Below are 6,213 nucleotides of genomic sequence, written 5' to 3' on the forward strand. Positions count from 1 at the left end.
GTGTATTCCAACTATTCCACTTTGGTGGCCGGGGGCTGGTAATAAATTCGCCGCTAATCGAAATCACCTTTTTATGTCTTGAAAATCAGCGAAATTGATCTTTATTAGTCATTCCATCGATTTAGGGGTGAACATTGGTGCACAGAAAAGGGGGACGGGGTCTACGATGCCCCGAAAGGTAGGGGGTGCATGGACGAAAACGCTATGTATTATATACGTGTATTCCAACAATTCCACTTTGGTTTGGTAATAAATTCGCCGCTAATCGAAATCACCTTTTTATGTCTTGAAAATGAAGCAAATTGATCTTCATTAATCATTCCATCGATTTAGGGGTGAACATTGGTGCACAGAAAAGGGGGACGGGGTCTACGGTGCCCCGAAAGGTCGGGGTGCATTGCCGAAAATATCGCGCGAGCTGTTATGGCGTGCTATATATTATTACGTGTATTCCAACTATTCACTTTGGTGGCCGGGGGCTGGTAATAAATTCGCCGCTAATCGAAATCACCTTTTTATGTCTTGAAAATCAGCGAAATTGATCTTTATTAGTCATTCCATCGATTTAGGGGTGAACATTGGTGCACAGAAAAGGGGGACGGGGTCTACGGTGCCCCGAAAGGTCGGGGTGCATTGCCGAAAATATCGCGCGAGCTGTTATGGCGTGCTATATATTATGTACGTGTATTCCAACATTTCACTTTGGTGGCCGGGGGCTGGTAATAAATTCGCCGCTAATCGAAATCACCTTTTTATGTCTTGAAAATCAGCGAAATTGATCTTTATTAGTCATTCCATCGATTTAGGGGTGAACATTGGTGCACAGAAAAGGGGGACGGGGTCTACGATGCCCCGAAAGGTAGGGGGTGCATGGACGAAAAAGCTATGTATTATATACGTGTATTCCAACAATTCCACTTTGGTTTGGTAATAAATTCGCCGCTAATCGAAATCACCTTTTTATGTCTTGAAAATGAAGCAAATTGATCTTCATTAGTCATTCCATCGATCTAGGGGTGAACATTGGTGCACAGAAAAGGGGGACGGGGTCTACGGTGCCCCGAAAGGTCGGGTGCATTGCCGAAAATATCGCGCGAGCTGTTATGGCGTGCTATATATTATGTACGTGTATTCCAACTATTCCACTTTGGTGGCCGGGGGCTGGTAATAAATTCGCCGCTAATCGAAATCACCTTTTTATGTCTTGAAAATCAGCGAAATTGATCTTTATTAGTCATTCCATCGATTTAGGGGTGAACATTGGTGCACAGAAAAGGGGGACGGGGTCTACGATGCCCCGAAAGGTAGGGGGTGCATGGACGAAAACGCTATGTATTATATACGTGTATTCCAACAATTCCACTTTGGTTTGGTAATAAATTCGCCGCTAATCGAAATCACCTTTTTATGTCTTGAAAATGAAGCAAATTGATCTTCATTAATCATTCCATCGATCTAGGGGTGAACATTGGTGCACAGAAAAGGGGGACGGGGTCTACGGTGCCCCGAAAGGTCGGGGTGCATTGCCGAAAATATCGCGCGAGCTGTTATGGCGTGCTATATATTATGTACGTGTATTCCAACTATTCCACTTTGGTGGCCGGGGGCTGGTAATAAATTCGCCGCTAATCGAAATCACCTTTTTATGTCTTGAAAATCAGCGAAATTGATCTTTATTAGTCATTCCATCGATTTAGGGGTGAACATTGGTGCACAGAAAAGGGGGACGGGGTCTACGGTGCCCCGAAAGGTCGGGGTGCATTGCCGAAAATATCGCGCGAGCTGTTATGGCGTGCTATATATTATGTACGTGTATTCCAACTATTCCACTTTGGTGGCCGGGGGCTGGTAATAAATTCGCCGCTAATCGAAATCACCTTTTTATGTCTTGAAAATCAGCGAAATTGATCTTTATTAGTCATTCCATCGATTTAGGGGTGAACATTGGTGCACAGAAAAGGGGGACGGGGTCTACGATGCCCCGAAAGGTAGGGGGTGCATGGACGAAAACGCTATGTATTATATACGTGTATTCCAACAATTCCACTTTGGTTTGGTAATAAATTCGCCGCTAATCGAAATCACCTTTTTATGTCTTGAAAATGAAGCAAATTGATCTTCATTAATCATTCCATCGATCTAGGGGTGAACATTGGTGCACAGAAAAGGGGGACGGGGTCTACGGTGCCCCGAAAGGTCGGGTGCATTGCCGAAAATATCGCGCGAGCTGTTATGGCGTGCTATATATTATGTACGTGTATTCCAACTATTCCACTTTGGTGGCCGGGGGCTGGTAATAAATTCGCCGCTAATCGAAATCACCTTTTTATGTCTTGAAAATCAGCGAAATTGATCTTTATTAGTCATTCCATCGATTTAGGGGTGAACATTGGTGCACAGAAAAGGGGGACGGGGTCTACGGTGCCCCGAAAGGTCGGGGTGCATTGCCGAAAATATCGCGCGAGCTGTTATGGCTGCTATATATTATGTACGTGTATTCCAACTATTCCACTTTGGTGGCCGGGGGCTGGTAATAAATTCGCCGCTAATCGAAATCACCTTTTTATGTCTTGAAAATCAGCGAAATTGATCTTTATTAGTCATTCCATCGATTTAGGGGTGAACATTGGTGCACAGAAAAGGGGGACGGGGTCTACGATGCCCCGAAAGGTAGGGGGTGCATGGACGAAAACGCTATGTATTATATACGTGTATTCCAACAATTCTACTTTGGTTTGGTAATAAATTCGCCGCTAATCGAAATCACCTTTTTATGTCTTGAAAATGAAGCAAATTGATCTTCATTAATCATTCCATCGATCTAGGGGTGAACATTGGTGCACAGAAAAGGGGGACGGGGTCTACGGTGCCCCGAAAGGTCGGGGTGCATTGCCGAAAATATCGCGCGAGCTGTTATGGCGTGCTATATATTATGTACGTGTATTCCAACTATTCCACTTTGGTGGCCGGGGGCTGGTAATAAATTCGCCGCTAATCGAAATCACCTTTTTATGTCTTGAAAATCAGCGAAATTGATCTTTATTAGTCATTCCATCGATTTAGGGGTGAACATTGGTGCACAGAAAAGGGGGACGGGGTCTACGATGCCCCGAAAGGTAGGGGGTGCATGGACGAAAACGCTATGTATTATATTACGTGTATTCCAACAATTCCACTTTGGTTTGGTAATAAATTCGCCGCTAATCGAAATCACCTTTTTATGTCTTGAAAATGAAGCAAATTGATCTTCATTAATCATTCCATCGATCTAGGGGTGAACATTGGTGCACAGAAAAGGGGGACGGGGTCTACGGTGCCCCGAAAGGTCGGGGTGCATTGCCGAAAATATCGCGCGAGCTGTTATGGCGGCTATATATATGTACGTGTATTCCAACTATTCCACTTTGGTGGCCGGGGGCTGGTAATAAATTCGCCGCTAATCGAAATCACCTTTTTATGTCTTGAAAATCAGCGAAAATTGATCTTTATTAGTCATTCCATCGATTTAGGGGTGAACATTGGTGCACAGAAAAGGGGACGGGGTCTACGGTGCCCCGAAAGGTCGGGGTGCATTGCCGAAAATATCGCGCGAGCTGTTATGGCGTGCTATATATTATGTACGTGTATTCCAACTATTCCACTTTGGTGGCCGGGGGCTGGTAATAAATTCGCCGCTAATCGAAATCACCTTTTTATGTCTTGAAAATCAGCGAAATTGATCTTTATTAGTCATTCCATCGATTTAGGGGTGAACATTGGTGCACAGAAAAGGGGGACGGGGTCTACGATGCCCCGAAAGGTAGGGGGTGCATGGACGAAACGCTATGTATTATATACGTGTATTCCAACAATTCCACTTTGGTTTGGTAATAAATTCGCCGCTAATCGAAATCACCTTTTTATGTCTTGAAAATGAAGCAAATTGATCTTCATTAATCATTCCATCGATCTAGGGGTGAACATTGGTGCACAGAAAAGGGGGACGGGGTCTACGGTGCCCGAAAGGTCGGGGTGCATTGCCGAAAATATCGCGCGAGCTGTTATGGCGTGCTATATATTATGTACGTGTATTCCAACTATTCCACTTTGGTGGCCGGGGGCTGGTAATAAATTCGCCGCTAATCGAAATCACCTTTTTATGTCTTGAAAATCAGCGAAATTGATCTTTATTAGTCATTCCATCGATTTAGGGGTGAACATTGGTGCACAGAAAAGGGGACGGGGTCTACGGTGCCCCGAAAGGTCGGGGTGCATTGCCGAAAATATCGCGCGAGCTGTTATGGCGTGCTATATATTATGTACGTGTATTCCAACTATTCCACTTTGGTGGCCGGGGGCTGGTAATAAATTCGCCGCTAATCGAAATCACCTTTTTATGTCTTGAAAATCAGCGAAATTGATCTTTATTAGTCATTCCATCGATTTAGGGGTGAACATTGGTGCACAGAAAAGGGGGACGGGGTCTACGATGCCCCGAAAGGTAGGGGGTGCATGGACGAAAACGCTATGTATTATATACGTGTATTCCAACAATTCCACTTTGGTTTGGTAATAAATTCGCCGCTAATCGAAATCACCTTTTTATGTCTTGAAAATGAAGCAAATTGATCTTCATTAATCATTCCATCGATCTAGGGGTGAACATTGGTGCACAGAAAAGGGGGACGGGGTCTACGGTGCCCCGAAAGGTCGGGGTGCATTGCCGAAAATATCGCGCGAGCTGTTATGGCGTGCTATATATTATGTACGTGTATTCCAACTATTCCACTTTGGTGGCCGGGGGCTGGTAATAAATTCGCCGCTAATCGAAATCACCTTTTTATGTCTTGAAAATCAGCGAAATTGATCTTTATTAGTCATTCCATCGATTTAGGGGTGAACATTGGTGCACAGAAAAGGGGGACGGGGTCTACGGTGCCCCGAAAGGTCGGGGTGCATTGCCGAAAATATCGCGCGAGCTGTTATGGCGTGCTATATATATGTACGTGTATTCCAACTATTCCACTTTGGTGGCCGGGGGCTGGTAATAAATTCGCCGCTAATCGAAATCACCTTTTTATGTCTTGAAAATCAGCGAAATTGATCTTTATTAGTCATTCCATCGATTTAGGGGTGAACATTGGTGCACAGAAAAGGGGGACGGGGTCTACGATGCCCCGAAAGGTAGGGGGTGCATGGACGAAAACGCTTATGGCGTGCTATTTATATACGTGTATTCCAACAATTCTACTTTGGTGGCCGGCTTGGTAATAAATTCGCCGCTAATCGAAATCACCTTTTTATGTCTTGAAAATGAAGCAAATTGATCTTCATTAATCATTCCATCGATCTAGGGGTGAACATTGGTGCACAGAAAAGGGGGACGGGGTCTACGGTGCCCCGAAAGGTCGGGGTGCATTGCCGAAAATATCGCGCGAGCTGTTATGGCGTGCTATATATTATGTACGTGTATTCCAACTATTCCACTTTGGTGGCCGGGGGCTGGTAATAAATTCGCCGCTAATCGAAATCACCTTTTTATGTCTTGAAAATCAGCGAAATTGATCTTTATTAGTCATTCCATCGATTTAGGGGTGAACATTGGTGCACAGAAAAGGGGGACGGGGTCTACGATGCCCCGAAAGGTAGGGGGTGCATGGACGAAAACGCTATGTATTATATACGTGTATTCCAACAATTCCACTTTGGTTTGGTAATAAATTCGCCGCTAATCGAAATCACCTTTTTATGTCTTGAAAATGAAGCAAATTGATCTTCATTAATCATTCCATCGATCTAGGGGTGAACATTGGTGCACAGAAAAGGGGGACGGGGTCTACGGTGCCCCGAAAGGTCGGGGTGCATTGCCGAAAATATCGCGCGAGCTGTTATGGCGTGCTATATATTATGTACGTGTATTCCAACTATTCCACTTTGGTGGCCGGGGGCTGGTAATAAATTCGCCGCTAATCGAAATCACCTTTTTATGTCTTGAAAATCAGCGAAATTGATCTTTATTAGTCATTCCATCGATTTAGGGGTGAACATTGGTGCACAGAAAAGGGGGACGGGGTCTACGGTGCCCCGAAAGGTCGGGGTGCATTGCCGAAAATATCGCGCGAGCTGTTATGGCGTGCTATATATTATGTACGTGTATTCCAACTATTCCACTTTGGTGGCCGGGGGCTGGTAATAAATTCGCCGCTAATCGAAATCACCTTTTTATGTCTTGAA

Source organism: Lytechinus pictus, unplaced genomic scaffold (genome assembly GCF_037042905.1).
Source record: "Lytechinus pictus isolate F3 Inbred unplaced genomic scaffold, Lp3.0 scaffold_156, whole genome shotgun sequence".
NCBI lineage: Eukaryota > Metazoa > Echinodermata > Echinoidea > Temnopleuroida > Toxopneustidae > Lytechinus > Lytechinus pictus.